This window comes from Miscanthus floridulus, chromosome 19 (genome assembly GCF_019320115.1).
Source record: "Miscanthus floridulus cultivar M001 chromosome 19, ASM1932011v1, whole genome shotgun sequence".
In the NCBI taxonomy this organism is placed as follows: domain Eukaryota; kingdom Viridiplantae; phylum Streptophyta; class Magnoliopsida; order Poales; family Poaceae; genus Miscanthus; species Miscanthus floridulus.
The window spans coordinates 84,173,769-84,191,320 of record NC_089598.1 but is presented as its reverse complement, the minus strand read 5'-3'; the positions used below and the strand labels follow the sequence as shown (position 1 = coordinate 84,191,320).

The 17,552-nt window shown below is 45.1% G+C and overlaps 1 pseudogene; it reads right to left on the bottom strand.

Moving 5' to 3' along the window:
• Window positions 1-11,691: 11,691 nt before the first annotated feature.
• LOC136526283 (uncharacterized) lies at window positions 11,692-13,115 on the bottom strand (annotated as a pseudogene).
• Between the last annotated feature and the right edge of the window lie 4,437 nt (window positions 13,116-17,552).

The window sequence follows — 17,552 nt, the reverse complement described above, 5'->3', positions numbered from 1 at the left end:
CATACGGGGCATGATTATTATGGTGAAATCATGTTCTTGTGACTTGGGCCTGTTTGTTCAGAGCTAAGAGTTTCAGACAGCCTCCTTGTTCGGTGTCTCGATTGCTTCCACTCCTTGCACAACATTATGCTACTTGAAACGGCTGTCATCCATGACGGCATGAGTGATGATGCTAAACTTGATTGTTATTCGTTTTCAGATTTTAGCTACCCGTGTGTATCTGATCAGCGGCTTCTTTTCTTGAAAAAACTTGGGGTCACTGTCTGCACTGCTACCATGGGGGCTGTGCTTGGAGGGCATGAACCTACAAGCGGAGTTTCCATGGTTCAAAGCTGGAGCGAAGATGGTTGATGGTTTGATGCTATGCAGAAGATGATTGATGGCTTGATGCTATCCTCGTGACTAACGTGGCATCACGTATTCACGTAGGTCGTCTGAGGTGGCACCACCTTGACTAAACTGTCTTACAAACCATCCAATTAGCAAACACAACCAATTTTAATAGTTACGAGAACAAAAAACATCTGATTTTCTAGTTCGATGGGTAAATTAGACAGCACCCAACACTATACAAGCAGTACGGTATTACTGGGGTTGGAACCTTTGATAACATAAATTAATAATCCTTTCTGTTCTTGTCTAATGCCATACAGGAATCAGGAAAACACATTTACACCGTTTAGATCCTTTCATTTGCAGAAATTAAAATCTACTTAATAAATTAGGCTATTTAGCTTAGAATTTGACATTTCAATACTTTCTAAAGTTTACATATAAGCCTATCTCAAATTCATAGGGTGAAAGATGGAAATTGATTCTATAGATCAGCATTCTATGTTTCTACTTTGTAACTTATAACATGTTCTTTAATTCGCTCTCCTACGGTAGAAATGCAACACATAAGTATCTCTCTCGTATAGCCAACAATAATATACAAATATAATCCATATACAACCATATTAGCTTAATTAATATGTGTCTAAATTATGATTATTAAAATGAATTCAATTCCAATGATCCAATCGGGGCCTAAGGATAATTTGGTCATTTTTGCCATAAACCGAATTAGCTGGATTCAGGTTTGAACCTTCGCCCGCTCCAAGTTTCGCTAGAGCCAAACTTCTCATTCCGATCTCGCCCCTAGCCCGGTCTCGCCATATGGGCATAAATAACAAAAACCTTGCCCTATAGGCACCAGTGTTATCCTAAACGCTAAACGGTAAACAATCGGTCACCTACCGTTTAGCCCATTATTCGGACAAAACGGGTGTTTAAACGGGTAAAACGGCTGTTTAAACGGTCAAAACAACCGATTAAATAAAAACGGTGTACCACCGTGTAGCGTTTAAACGGTGTGTAAATGGGCTAAATGGCCGTTTAGGCGAACAGTGATAGGCATAGATAACGAGAACCTCGCTCAAGCCATGTTATTAGGATCGGACCGGAGATTGAACCGGCAAGGCCATTGGTTCACTGGTCCAACCGTTAAGAACCGGTTGAACCGCTGGTTCGATAGTTTTGGACCGGATGAATTGAACCGCCCACAAATATTTTGAACCGGTGTAATATAATAATATACAATAAATAATCAATAACATATAATTGAATAATTGATTACATATGCAAATTAGATGATAAAGAAACATAAAATGCGCATGAAAAGATAATATATGGAGTATTTATAAATTGGTAAAAAAACTAAATAGTAATTTAAATATTCATCATTGTAAAACAATCTCAAATACTGAAATGGAGTGCACTATTGTGAAGAGGTCATTCAGATAATCAAAATGGATATATTCAGCCTGTTCGTCTGTTGGTTTCAACCAGGGCTTATCAGCCAGCCAACGTTATTTCTTTCTCATAACAAACCAGCACCAGCCAGGTTTATCAGCCCAAAAACCAACTATCGAAAAAAGTTTTGAATTTTTAAAATTTAAAAGACACGTGAAGGTCCATTACTCCGAAAGTCCAATCAACGAACCACCTGCGTGAGCGCGTGCACAACAGGTGGGGCCCTGTGGGGACCATCGCAGCAGATGCACAGCGGATGCACGCCACCAGCCAGAGCAGACTGCACGCACAGCAGTACAGCACCATTCCGGACCGGCCGGTTCAATGCAAGATTTGGAGCCAATTTCCAATAATGCCCCTAACCAGATAAGGTCGTCCTAAGTGCACAGAGGGGTAATTTTGGAAAAACTCAAAAACTCACCGGTTCGTATGGAACCGGCCGGTTCACCGGTTCCGTAAAAAACCGGCCGGTTCAACCGGTTTTTAGCGGTTCGATTGCACAGACGGTCTTTTAAGTGAACCGGACCGGTGTAGACTCTGGTTCGGTCTTTTAGCGGTCGAACCGCCGGTCCGGTCTGATCCTAATAACTAGGCGCTCAAGGAGATTTTGGCTAATAGAAGCACGGAGAATCTCGCCCGCACATATTCTAACATGTTCTGGTAGAGAAACCAAACCATCAGAGTTGCTTGGTGTAAGGAAAATGGACCTTTGGCCCATTTACTTTGGATTTTGGTGTTTGATGACCAACACAACCAAATTAGACTAATGAATTTGCAAGTGTTTATTTTGTAGTTCAATAGGGTGCAAGACGTGACTTGGACAAAGGCGACGTGGTGATCCGATGATCAACACCTTAAGAAAGACGTTAGAAGCATAAGAGAAGACCCAAGATATCAAGCAAAGTCCAAACACGAAGATTGAAACCAAGCCATACGCAAGATCGCGAAGAACCGAGCTCACAGAGGTGACCGGACACTAGACCGGACGCTGGACAAGCGACCGGACGTTGGGCAGAGGACTTGGCAGACAGGCGAACGGACACTGGACCGGACGCTGGCGGCAACCGACCGAACGCAGAACAACAGCGTCCAATCGAGTACAGTAAGGTTCCAGAGCGGCAAATCTGCGACCGGACGCGTCCGGTGGCAGGCGACCGGACGCTGGCCAGCGTCCGATCAGCACATTACCGGCTCAACGGTCGGGATGATCGGACGCGTCCGGTCAGGACGATTCAGCGTCCGGTCAGTAGCAGAATTGCGGGAGTTCGACCCTAACGGCTACTTTCTCAGTGGGGCTTATAAATACAACCCCCAACCAGCCATTTGAAAAGTGTGGAGCTGAGGAAACATACCAAGGGTGTTGATACACCATTTTAGTGATCTCCACTTGCATAGAGCTTAGTGATTTATTAGGTGATTAGCGTAGGTGCTTTGCGAAGTGCTTAGGTTGATTAGACCACCGCTCATGCGCTTGCTCTAGGTTTAGGTCTAGTGTTTAGTGAGGTTTGCATACCTCTTACCACTCGGTGCTTATGAGCACCATTGTTGTACATCGGAGGGGTTTGAAGTCTTACGAGATCACACCAACCGCGTTTGTGGTGTGGCCGCCACCGTGTCCGGAGGGAACAAGGCCCGCGACATTTTGGCCGGAAGCTTGATAGTGAAGACGGCGGGGAGCATCCGGGAGAGGCTTGCCGGAAGGCACATCGGAGACCCACTTGCCCGTGGAGAAGGCCCGAGGCTATCCACAGAGTTACCCGACCGGGAGCTTGGCCCTTGCGAGGGATTCCTTGCAAGGGGCTCCAACGAGGACTAGAGGAAAGCTTGCGCGCTTCTCGATACCTCAGTAAAAATACCGGAGTCGTCGATGGGAGTTTGCATATCTCTACTTTGCTCTTTAGCTTCCGTATTTATATTGATTACTTTACTACGTTAGCGGTAGAGATAGCAACACACTAGCAAAACCATAGTTGCACATCTAGATAGTTTATCTATTGCATAGGTTTTGCTAAGGTTAGAAAAAGAGGCCATAGTTTTGAAGTAGATTTTTTAAGTTGCCTAATTCACCCCCCTCTTAGGCGTCATGGTCCCTTCAATTGGTATCAGAGCCGGTTGGCTCATTTTGGACCTTTGGCTTAACCGCCGTTGAGCCGACGCTATTTAGAGTGGTTGGGATGGATACCGCCAGGCCTCCGCACTTTGACGGCACTAACTTCCCATACTATAAAGCTAGAATGGCTTGCCACCTTGAGGCAGTTGATTTGGGTGTATGGAGAGTCACTCGTGACGGGATGAAACCCATCAAGAATCCCAAAAACCCACAAAGAGTGATGAAAAAGAAATGCACTTCAATGCTAGAGCAAAAAATTGCTTGTTTGAATCACTTAGTATGGATGTTTTTAACCAAGTATTCACTTTAAATATGGCACATGAAATTTGGTTAAAACTCCAAGAGCTCCATGACGGCACAAGCAATGTCCGTGAGCAAAAACATTGTCTAGCAAAGCAAAACTATGATTCATTTACTATAAATGATGATGAGCTAGTTCGTGATATATATTCTCGTTTGAATCTAATTATCAATGAGCTCCATTCTATAGGATTATTAAAGCTAGATGATGCGGACATCGTGAGGAAGATCATCTCCGTGCTACCACAAAAAAATATGCAAGCATCATCACCATCCTTCACAACATGGAGGACTTGAGCAACATGACCCCGGGCATAGTCATTGGCAAGTTAGTGGCATTTGAAATGTCACGTAAGATGGGTCAAGAAGAAGCTTCTTCATCAAGCAAAGGCAAAGCTCTCGCTTGTAGCGAGAAAAGAAGATGAAGGGCATGCAAGTTGAGACAAGCTCAAGCTCAAGTTCCTCAAGTGAAGACGAAGAAGAAGATGAGGACAATGATGATGATGATGAAGATTCAAGTGACGATCAATCTTCCTCCTCCTCCTCCGATCTTGATGAAGAATCAATCAAAGTGATCAACAAGGTGGAGAAGATGATCCAAAGGCTCAATGTCAAGGGTGTGCCCATCCAAATTCAAGATTTCATTTTCACAAATCAAAGAAAGGAGCAAAGAAAGAGAGGATGCTATGGATGCGGCGAGTTGGGGCACTTTGTGGAAGTTTGTCCAAACAAGCCCACACCCAAGATAAAGAAGAAGGCATGCAAGAATCAAGCCCTCACATCAATAAGATCATGGGATGATTCTTCAAGTGAAGAAGAACCTCATCACAAGAGGCGAGGCCACAAGCACTCATTATCAAGCTCTTCTCGTGTGTGCCTTATGGCACGAGGTAACGAAAGCTCTTCCTCTAGTGAGAGTGATAGTGATGATGATGTGCCTTCTTATCATGAACTTGTGCAAGAAAATATTAATTATGCTAAAGCTTGCACTAGTCAACAAAAGAAGCTCAAAAGTTTAAAAGAAAAGCTAGATAGTTCACAAAAGGTGTACAAAATCTTGCTTGAACAATATGAGAACTTTGCTAATCTCAATGTTGAACTATCTACTAAAATTGAGAAACTTGAGACTAGTGCAACAACAAATGCATGCACAATCAATGATGAGCAACTCTTAAAGAAAAATAAAAAATTAAAAGAAAAGTTAGCTAGCTCACAAGAAGCATATAATAGTTTGCTTGCTAAAATGGAAACCATGTGCAAACATTGTGATGAGCTAACTAATAAAGTTGCTAATCTTGAAGCCGTTAGCACAACCCCCACCAAGGCATCTAAAAAGAAAAGTTCTATCATTAACATGTCTAAAAAGAATGCCTCTACTTCTTGTAATGATTTATGTTTAGACTCACCTTTGTGCAACCAAGTTTGTGTTGAAAAAGTTATTGTAGATACATGCACACAAGAGGTTGCAAAGGAGAATGGGCAACTCAAGCAAGAAGTAGCTCGCCTCACCAAGGACTTGACTCAAGTGAAAGGCAAGGCGAAGTAAACCCAACTTCATCAAGATAACACCATCAAAGGAGTAAAGAAGTTTGATGAAGGACAAACCGTGGTTTGTTACGTGTGCCACAAGAAAGGTCACAAGTCCTATGAGTGCAAGGTGAAGAATGGGGGAGGAGCAAAGAATAAGGAGAAAAAGCAAACAAGCAAGCTCTCCAACACCTACACCAATAAGGTGGACAAGAAGGCCTCCACACCTTATCTCTTGAAGAAGAAGAAAAATAACAAGGTGGTGGCCATCAAGGTGAACAAGCAAGCCAACAATGGGGTCAAACGCTTTTGGGTGCCAAAGGAAATCATTTCAAACATGAAGAGCACCAAGAAGGTTTGAATCCCGAAAGGGAAGTGAGAAGTCCATCGGACTTTGGGGAATTTGGAGACTTGACAAAGTGTGCGTGCATTTCATGGGGTGCATCATGATGGACAAAGTCATTGCCAAGTAGGTTAGTGAATACTATGGACCCAAATTCCCCTTCCCATGTTAGGTAACTAGATGTCATTACTTTCAATTAGTATTCATTTCAATTGGTATTATTTTTCATTTGATATACTCTTAAAGCATCTAGTTATCTTTTATGCCTATGTTTGCATTTATATGCTTAAATCTTTTGTCATGCATTCAATAGGTATATCTTATGGTAGGCTTGCTCGGTTTCATTATCAACCCTTGGAGCAAACCTACATGGTTTAAAATTATTTAGGAGCATGGCACATAGCTTGTTTTACAATTATTTATCTAATATGTGCCAAAGTTCAAATTGTAGATAATCTCTCCCAAATATCATCTTTCAAGTGGTATTTTGATACTTAAATCAATGTGCACAAATTTTACAAGTATTCAACACTTGTGTGCATAAATTTAGGGGGAGCTTAATCTACAAGTTGGATGCTTTGAGACTAACATCTTTTTCAAGCTTATCTTGTGTGTAGTAGTCTTATTGCAAGGAAAATGGAGTCCCTGGAGGAAAGCATTATACTTCAATTGGTAGAAATCAAATTGATTTTCACATGTGGGATTTCTAAACCGATATCACCATGTTGATCTCACTTTGATATTTATTTGCTTTCTCCATGCATTATATAGATTAATCTCTCTTGTGCAATAAATTGCTGATTATGCATATGCTTTGCTCTTTATCATATGTATGCATAAATTTAGGGGGAGCTTAGTCTATTTAATGTGATAGTCAAGTTTTGTGACCTATTCCATGCTAATCAAATCCTTCTTTTGGTTAACAAAGTTTGACCCTCCCTTGTGCTACCTTATGTCTTCCTTTTTGGTGTTTGATTCCAAAGGGGGAGAATTTAGAGGACCAAAAGCAAGCATTAATTTGTATATAAGTAGTAATGTTTCGAGAAAGGGAGGTTAGTGGATTATGGATTAGTCTAAGTAATGGGGAGAATATATAGGAAACAAGACTTTAATCCGTAATGCCACATGGGGACATTAGCAAGGGCAAGATAAATATTCTATTGATATCTAAGTAGGATCTTTTAGCATCACATAAACTTGCCCTTTGCATTGCATCCTAGCAAGTAGATAGTTTTTATTTTTTAAATTTTTTTATTTGTTTGCTTTGGTCGTGTTGTCATCAATCACCAAAAAGGGGGAGATTGTAAGGAAAATGGACCCTTGGCCTATTTACTTTGGATTTTGGTGTTTGATGACCAACACAACCAAATTTGACTAATGAATTTGCAAGTGTTTATTTTGTAGTTCAACAGGGTGCAAGACGTGACTTGGACAAAGGCGACGTGGTGATCCGATGATCAACACCTTAAGAAAGACCTTAGAAGCATAAGAGAAGACCCAAGATATCAAACAAAGTCCAAGCAAGAAGATTGGAACCAAGCCGTACGCAAGATTGTGAAGAAACGAGCTCACGGAGGTGATCGGACGCTGGACCGGACGCTAGACAAGCGACCGGACGTTGGGTAGAGGACTCGGTAGACAGGCGAACGGACACTGGACCAGACGCTGGCGGCAACCGACCAGACGCAGAACAGCAGCGTCCGATCGAGTACAGTAAGGTTCCAGAGCGGCAAATCTGCGACCGGACGCGTCCGATGCTAGGCGACCGGACGCTGGCCAGCGTCCGATCAGCACATTGCCGGCTCAACGGTCGGGACGACCGGACGCGTCCGGTCAGGACGATTCAGCGTCCGATCAGTAGCAGAATTGCGGGAGTTCAACCCCAACGGCTACTTTCTCAGTGAGGCTTATAAATACAACCCCCAACCGGCCATTTGAAAAGTGTGGAGCTGAGGAAACATACCAAGGGTGTTGATACACCATTTTAGTGATCTCCACTTGCATAGAGCTTAGTGATTTATTAGGTGATTAGCGTAGGTGCTTTGCGAAGTGCTTAGGTTGATTAGACCACCACTCATGCGCTTGCTCTAGGTTTAGGCCTAGTGTTTAGTGAGGTTTGCATACCTCTTACCACTCGGTGCTTGCGAGCACCATTGTTGTACATCGGAGGGGTTTGAAGTCTTGCGAGATCACACCAACCGTGTTTGTGGTGTGGCCGCCATCGTGTACCGGAGGGAACAAGGCCCGTGGCGTTTTGGCCGGAAGCTTGATAGTGAAGACGGCGGGGAGCATCCGGGAGAGGCTTGCCGGAAGGCACGTCGGAGACCTACTTACGCGTGGGGAAGGCCCGAGGCTATCCATGGAGTTACCCGATCGGGAGCTTGGCCCTTGCGAGGGATTCCTTGCAAGGGGCTCCAACGAGGACTAGGGGGAAGCTTGCGCGCTTCTTGATACCTCAGTAAAAATACCAGAGTCGTCGATGGGAGTTTGCATATCTCTACCTTGCTGTTTAGCTTCCGCATGTACATTGATTACTTTAGTACGTTAGCGGTAGAGATAGCAACACACTAGCAAAACCATAGTTGCATATCTAGATAGTTTATCTATTGCATAGGTTTTGCTAGGGTTAAAAAAAGAGGCCATAGTTTTAAAGTAGATTTTTTAAGTTGCCTAATTCACCCCCCTCCCTCTTAGGCGTCATGGTCCCTTCACTTGGAATAGCTAGGTAGCACAGTGGCGAGAAAAAGAACCAAACGCACCCTTCGTCTACACTTTTCTTCGCGTTTTTCGCCTTTGTCGTATTACATCGCTTGAGGGGGATCTATGATGAAAGTTTAGAGATAGCTGAAGTCGTCATCTTCAACTTCTAGCCTCTCTTCAAAGCAGTCATGACAAAAATTCTTGAATGGCTCTAGGGGATCCATGGGAACGGGGTTCTCCTTGCAGTGCGTCATGAACCTGAGGTACTCCGATCATATTTTACAGAAAACCATTAACATATTAGAGGTCTCATTATTCACATAGTCACATATCTCCGATCCTTCACATAGTCACAGTAGTCTGGCATCTAATAAACAGAGACATATCTGGTCTCATACAAAGTCATAGGAGCCTATTGAGGGGCTTAATCCCCCTGCCCCACCGCTAGATCTGCCCCTGACTCTCATTTCCAAAGCACCCCACCACTGCCTCTTCCTCCATGCTTCTGGGTTCGCGAACGTGGATAGCATCATCGTGGTCCTTGGTGTAGGGGACCGTGACGCCTAAGAGGGGGGAGGGTGAATTAGGCAACTTAAAATTCTAACTCTAAACTATGGCCTCTTTTTCTAACCTTAGCAAAACCTATGCAAAAGATAAACTATCTAAATGTGCAACTACGATTTTGCTAGTGTGTTTCTATCTCTACCGCAAAAGGGGTAATACAATCAATGTAAATACGGAAGTTAAAGAGCAAGGTAGAGATATGCAAACTCCCGTCGACGACTTCGGTATTTTTACCGAGGTATCGAGAAGCACGCAAGCTTCCCCCTAGTCCTCGTTGGAGCCCCTCGCAAGGAATCCCTTGCAAGGGCCAAGCTCCTGGTCAGATAACTCCGTGATAGCCTCGGGCCTTCCCCACGCGCAAGTGGGTCTCCGACGTGCCTTCCAGTAAGACTCTCTCGGATGCTCCCCGCCGTCTTCACTATCAAGCTTTCGGCCGAAACGCCGCGGGCCTTGTTCCCTCCGGTACACGGTGACGGCCACACCACAACCGCGGTTGGTGTGATCTCGCAAGACTATAAGCCCTTCCGATGTACAACAATGGTGCGCGCAAGCACCGAGTGGTAAGAGGTATGCAAACCTCACTAAACACTAGGCCTAAACCTAGAGTAAGCGCATGAGCGGTGGTCTAATCAACCTAAGCACTTCGCAAAGCACCTACGCTAATCACCTAATAAATCACTAAGCTCTATGTAAGTGGAGATCACTAAAATGGTGTATCAACACCCTTGGTATGTTTCCTCAGCTCCACACTACTCAAATGGCCGGTTGGGGGTTATATTTATAAGCCCCACTGAGAAAGTAGCCGTTTGGGACGAAATCCCGCTTTTCTGCTACTGACCGGACACTGATCACGTCCTGACTAGACGCGTCCGGTCGTCCCAACCGTTAGAGCTGCGATCAACTAATCGGACGCTGCCAGCGTCCGGTCACATGCCACCGGACGCGTTCGGTCGCAATCTCGCCGCTCTGGAACCTTTCTGTACTCCATCGGACGCTGCAGTTCTGCGTCCGGTCGTTTTGCCGCCAGCGTCCAGTCCAGCGTCCAGTCACTGTTGCTGTTGCCGAGCCTCCTGATCGGAGCGGCCGGTCGCTTTCCGCTAGCGTCCGGTCACCTTTGTGAGCTCATTTCTTCGTGATCTTGCGTACAGCTTGGTTCCTATCTTCGTGCTTGGACTTTGCTTGATATCTTTGGGTCTTCTCTTGTGCTTCTAAGGTCTTGCTTATGGTGTTGATCATCGGATCATCACGTCGCCTTCGTCCAAGTCACGTCTTGCACCCTATTGAACTACAAAACAATCACTTACAAATTCATTAGTCCAATTTGGTTGTGTTGATCATCAAACACCAAAATTCAAAGTAAATGGGCCTAGGGTCCATTTTCCTTACACTTGGCACATTGGACGTCTGCCTTGGCATTCTCTCTCCGGCTGCCCTCAGGTAGCATTTGCGCCTATTCCTCCCCTATGCTGGCACCTATGCCGTGGCGCTGACTAAACCAAGCGTCGTTCACGTCGAACCCTTGATTTGGATGGAGGAGAGCTCGATCTAGCGGTGTGTGCTTGGATTTCATAGACGAACGAAGGTGGAGGAAGATTGGAGGTGCGAATCAGAGTTTAGGCACCTGCAGTGGTATGAAAGGACAAGTGTGTCTCTTTATATCAACCTATCCTAATTGATAGTAATATAGATTTTGATGAAAAATACTCTTCAACAGCTTATTTAATTAGACCTCCAAATACCTCGATTCTAGATTTCTCGCTAGCTAAAAATAGAAAGCAAGGATAACACTCTCTAGAGTGTTCACAAGGTATAGAGGGTGGAAAAAGATAAACGGTTTTTATTCAAATGACTCTCTAAATAATGATTTAGCGCGTGAGTTTAAGAATAATATGATTCTTGGAGATGCTCTAAGGGGAGAAGTGGTGGTTTGTTGGGCTTAGGTTAGTTTTTCTTTAGGGCCCACTTATACCTGAATGGACATTATTACGTGGGGTGAATGGATATGCCTATTGTCGCCATCTCCTTGGCCCCATCTTATTGTCGACTACGACAAAATATACAGTATCAATCCGTCCCAAATTATAAAACGTTTTAGCTTTTCTAGATACGTAGTTTTTGCTATGCACATCGATATACACTATGTCTAGATACATACTAAAATCAATGTATCTAGAAAAGCCAAAACATTTTATAATTTGGAACGAAAAGAGTACTAATTAAGCATGTGGAGTGGCGCCGTTTTATCAAAATCGTAGAATAAATTCATGATGCACCATGTCATTCTAAATGAGATGATTCCATGAACCAAATTTCTCATGACTAGACACGCCAAAAACAACGTAACCCATGCAGATTAAGGAAACTCGTAGCGTCGGCGCCCAGTCCGATGGCCGGCGTGATATGACGCTCCATCCCTTGGGTGTTTGAGTACATCCGAACACGCATAGCAGTGATCAAGGTCTATACCGTCGCCTTCCCTTTGCAACCCCATACGGCCACCTGCTATCGTCATCGGATAACAATAAACAAAATGTTAGTACGATTAAATTTTCGGGAATATTTTAGTAGCCAACTCACTATTATTTCAAAATTCAGGCTAGGACTGATGAATATATAGAGATGGAAGGAGATTAGGGAACACTAACCAACTTGGTCGTCCTTTTCTTTCAAGGAGCGAAAGCAGCCTTGTCCCTGTAGGTTCAGCTCTGCAAAGAAGAAGAGCTCCTGCTGGGAACCTTCTTCCTTTGCCCTCGCGGTGAAGTTGACATGGGCATAATAACCGCTACCGTGAAGCATGACATTACTCTTGGTAGCCTCGATAAGTTCATACTTCACTTAGTTGCTTGGGTCATCATTGTGACATTTCAGCGATGTTTCTGCGAATGAAATGGCTTGACGAACCACCACACAAGGATCTGCGATGTAACCAGGTGGGTTCATATCGCCATACTCCAAATCATCACAATTGAACGGCTCGACATCCTGATTGGACTGGAATGATGCATCATCCATAGCACGGGCATGTTCGCTTGAACTTATCAGCCGACTTATCAGCTAGAATCTACAGTATTTTTCTCTCACAACAAAACAGTTTCAGCCGGCTTTAATACCAGCCGAACATACCCACGACTTGTATAGTTGGCTATAGCCATAGGGCTGCTGTTGTAGCGTGCCTCCTCTTGATTTACAGGTGGCGGTGGCAGCAGTCCATAATCGTCTAAAGACAAGGTTCTATATATATAATAACAACCAAAAGAAGAAGATTAAATTACCGTAGGCAATTAACTCAAACCGCCCCCCCCCCCCCCCCCCACCACACACACACACATCACACCACAACTATCAATTTGATTAAACATGAGTCACTTAATTACTGACCTTATCATCACCGGAGAATAGCCGTTGGGTAGACTACATGATGTTGGAGAGTCAGGCTGCTCGTCCACAGGTGGAGTGCTAGTGATGCTGTCTCGATCTCGCCTGCAGCTTCAGAAACGTACGGCACCCAGATATTAGCTCGTAAACTATACGTATACGCTTGGAGTTGGATCACTTATTTAAGAATATAATGACGAGATTTTTTCACTCACATGGACACACAGAGAGGAGATGGAGCATGTGGTGGCGATATAAATGTCCATGCAGCCCGAGGCCCGGTGGCCCGGTACGAAGCCCGTAAATTTGGCCTGGCCCAAGCACAGCCCGACCCGGTGGTGTGCGGGCCCAGGCTGGCCCGGCCCGGTAGAGCAGGCCATGCCTGGACCTTACCCCAGGCATGGCGTGCTAGCCCGGCACGGCCCGGCCTTTAGGCTATGGCTCGGGTGCGGCTCGGCCTCCCCACCTCTCAACGGCCCACTGACCCAGCAGGCTCCCCGCCTCCGGCCTCTCCCAGCTCGTATATAATCGAGCGGATGCGGCGCCCTCCCCCTCACCCCGAACCCTAATCCATTTCAATCCACTTCACCCGCTGCGCCGCTCTCTCGTCTCGCCTCTCCGACTCCTATGCTGGCGACTAGCGTCCGTCCTCCCCAACTCCGGTGACCTCAATCCGCCTACCGCCGATGAGCCGCTCCCTTCCCCTCCTCCCTCTCTGCCTCTCTTGTCTCCCTCTCCCTCTCTCCCCTCTAGATCTCGGTGATTATGTGAGTTCGTGTCACTGTTTGTCCTTCCTCCGTCGCTCGCCGTCCTTGCTAACCGGTGTATCGTCTTCTCTGGGTGGCCCTCGTCTTCTCCGACACTGGTCTCCGGTTGCGCAGGTAAAACCCTAACCCTAACCCTCCTATTCTTCCATTGATCTATTCTGATCTGATCTTTTCATCCTCCTCCATCTCTTTGCGCAGGTGTGGCATAGAGCAACCAAGGCGGCCCCGCGCAACGTTGAGGAACGGTGCTGGAGAGCCGTCCACCATGGCGGCTGCTGATAACAATATCGTTTGGCCTCTCACCAGTAAGCCTGGCCCCTGAGGACGACGATGACACCGGAGAGGACGATGCTGCATTGTTTGGTATCGATGTCGGTAGCGACTCTGCTGCTCCGACTCCGATCGATCTAGACGACGACGGTGGTGAACAGGCGACGGCGACTGGGAACCCGCTGGGCTCCAACTCCAATAGCTCTGCTCCATCTGTTGTTGGTAACTCTAATGTTGGTAAGCATAAATCACATGTGTGGGATGATTTTGATGAGATATATGAGACTGAATAGTAGGAAGATTTGCACTAAAGCTACCTGTAAAATATGTAAGCAAACCTTGTCTTCTAGATCTAATGCTGGCATTGGCCACTTGAAGAGGCACCAGAAATATTAGAGGCAAAAAACTGATCAATGTGCTAGGGTTTAGTCTAGGCTTGCTTACAATCCCGATGGTTCTGTGCATAACTGGGACTATAAACATGATGTTGCTAGATCTGAGTTGCGTCGCTTGATTGCTAGGCTTGATCTACCGTTAGGTATTGGTGAGACAGAGGCCTGGGAAGAGTACATTGTTCGTGCTCATAACCATAGGTTTGTTAAGGTATCTAGATAGACCACCACTAGAGATCTTAGCAAGCTATTTACTGAATGTCGTAATATTCTTAAGAACTCTGTGTTGTCTGCTGCTTCCTCTATTGCTCTGACATCAGACATTTGGTCTGGTAATGATAAGGAGGACTACATTAGTGTTGTGGCTCATTATGTGAGTGCTTATTGGGAGTTACATAAAAAGGTAATTGATCTTCGGTTGATTGAGGTGAAACATACTGGTAAAAATATTGCTGAAAGAGTTGCTTGTGTGGTTCAGGAGTTTGGTTTGATTGACAAGGTTTTTTATGTATCTCTAGACAATGCTTCTTCTAATGTTAAGGCTATAAAAACTTTGACACCTATGCTTGCTGGTTATTTGGGTTCGGATCCTGCACCTGATCCTTCAGATCCTAATAAGCATAAGTATAGTCTTATGTATCAATATTGTGCCTGTCATGTCATTAATCTGATTGTAAAATCTGGTTTAAAGAGGTTTAAACCTTACACAGAGGATTTTATAACTGCTATTAACGTCTTAAATTCTTCTAATCAAATAATTGCTATGTTCAAGAACTATTGTGTAACACCCTCGGTGTTACCCCGTCAATCATCTACTAAAACATGTCATGAGCACCATACTTGTGTGTTAATGCATGTGGTGAAGTGTGTAGATCAATTTATATAACTCAAAATGATCAATAAAACTGCTAAAAGAAAGTTGGTTCGATGGTTCATACATATCAAGTAGGGTTTAAAACTAATTTTTATTAAGCAAAAATACTATAGAACATGTGTGTGATATTTAAATAAAGTTGGAAGTGCAAACTTTGTCGACGACAATGAAATACTTATTGTTGAAAAAGAATATTGCTAAGTAATATTTTCAGTAGCTTAGAAATGCAATATGAAATTAAGATTAGCTCAAATGCTTAGAAAATTTCTAAGTCTGTGGACAGCTAGACGCTGCTATGTTTAGCAATTTATTTGGAGAGATTGGGTTAAGGAGTGGTGTAGTGCTATGATTCGATTTAGTAGCTCCATATGCCATCTTGAGTGTAGTGAAGCCGATTTAGGTTTATGAGCAACGGTTTGGTCGTGATCAGCGCTTTAAAATCCGTGCACGTCATAACCTTGTGTTGTCTGGCGCCGTGCGTGTGTCACCACGCGTGGCCGACCCACGTCGCCGTGTGGTTGTGCCGTGGTAGGCGTGGCCTTGTCGTGGCTTGGCCGCTCTGGCCACACTGCTAGGCCGCCGGTCCGCTCTACGCCCGACCGCCCCTACCACTGTGGCTGCCGCTGGTGCTGGTGCTGCCTCCGTGCCCGCGCCGCAACAATGCCGCTGCCGCCACCGTTTGAAAGGTCCTAATATGGCTAGAGGGGGGGGGTGAATAGCCTATTTAAAATTTTACAAATCAACTAGAGCAATTTGATTAGTAAGACAAATAGCGAAAAGCAAACTTGCTCTAGCTCTACGAGGGTTGCAAGCCACCTATCCAACAATTCTAGTTGTAATGATTACTTAGACACGCAACTTGCTATGGAACTACTCACTAAGAGCTCTCAATCTTACTACACTAAAGAGCTCCACTAGATGAACTTAAAAAATAAATCAAGCTCTCAATTCTAATTACACTAAAGAGCTTACCACAATTAGTTTGCAAGAATATAAAAGAGTGAGTAGGGTGATTATACCGCCGTATAGAGGGATGAACCAATTACAAGATGAAGATGAAATCAATCACCGAGAGAATGCCAAATAGCAAGAGACAACCGATTTTCGCCCAAGGTTCACGTGCTTGCCAACACGCTACGTCCCCGTTGTGTCGACCAACACTTGGTGGTTCGGCTGTTAAGAGGTGTTGCACAAACCTCGTCCACACGATTGGACACCGCAAGAACCTATCCACAAGTCAGGTAACTCAATGACACGAGCAATCCACTAGAGTTACCTTTTGACGCTCCGCTGGGGAAGATATAAATCCCCTCACAATCACCGGAGATGGCCACAAACAATCACCGACTCGTGCCAATCCTCCACCGCTACACCAAACCGTCTAGGTGGTGGCAACCACCAAGAGCAACAAGCGAATCCCACAGTGAAACACGAATACCAAGTGCCTCTAGATGCAATCACTCAAGCAATGCACTTGGATTCTCTCCCAATCTCACAATGATGATGAATCAATGATGGAGATGAGTGGGAGGGCTTTGGCTAAGCTCACAAGTGTGCTATGTCAGTGCAAATGGCCAAGAGAGTGAGCTTGAGCCAGCCATGGGGCTTAAATAGAAGCCCCCACGAAATAGAGCCATTGGGCTCCTCACTGCACTGAACACGGGCCGACCGGACGCTCTGGTCAGATTGACCGGACGCTGGACCTCAACGTTCGGTCGTGCGATGTGCGCCATGTGTCATCGGCTTCAAACGCCGATCGCCCGATTTCAACGGTCAAGTGATGACCGAACACGTTAGTTAGAAAGTGATCGGACGCTGGATTCTTTCCCAACACGAGATTTCAAGCGTCCGGTCATTTCCAGTAAGGTTCCAAACGCGAGATTTCATGATCGGACGTGTCCGGTCATGCTCGACCGGACTCACACAGCGTCCGATCACTCAATGTCTCTTCTGTGCGTCCCACGTCAGCGTACGTCAGCACTGACCGGACGCACCCTGCCAGCGTCTGGTCACTTTTAGCACCAGCGTCCAGTCGAAGACCGAAACACGCGCTCACTGCTGCTACTGACCGGACGCGCCGGTCCAATAGAGACCAGTGTCCGGTCACTTATAGTGATCTCTGTCTTTTCTGTCTAGGGCGCCGGTGGCACCGTCGGACTGTCCACACTCTACGGGCGGACACTCCGCCAGTGAAGTTTCCTTCCCTTGCTCAAATGTGCTAACCACCAAGTGTAACCCCTTGTGCACATGTGTTAGCTTATTTTCACAAATATTTTCAAGGGTGTTAGCACTCCACTAGATCCTAAATGCATATGCAATGAGTTAGAGCATCTAGTGGCACTTTGATAACCGCATTTCGATACGAGTTCCACCCCTCTTAATAGTATGGCTATCGATCCTAAATGTGATCACACTCGCTAAGTGTCTCGATCACTAAAACAAAATGGCTCCTACAATTTTACCTTTGCCTTGAGCCTTTTGTTTTTCTCTTTCTTCTTTTTCAAGTTTAAGCATGTGATTATCACCATGCCATCAC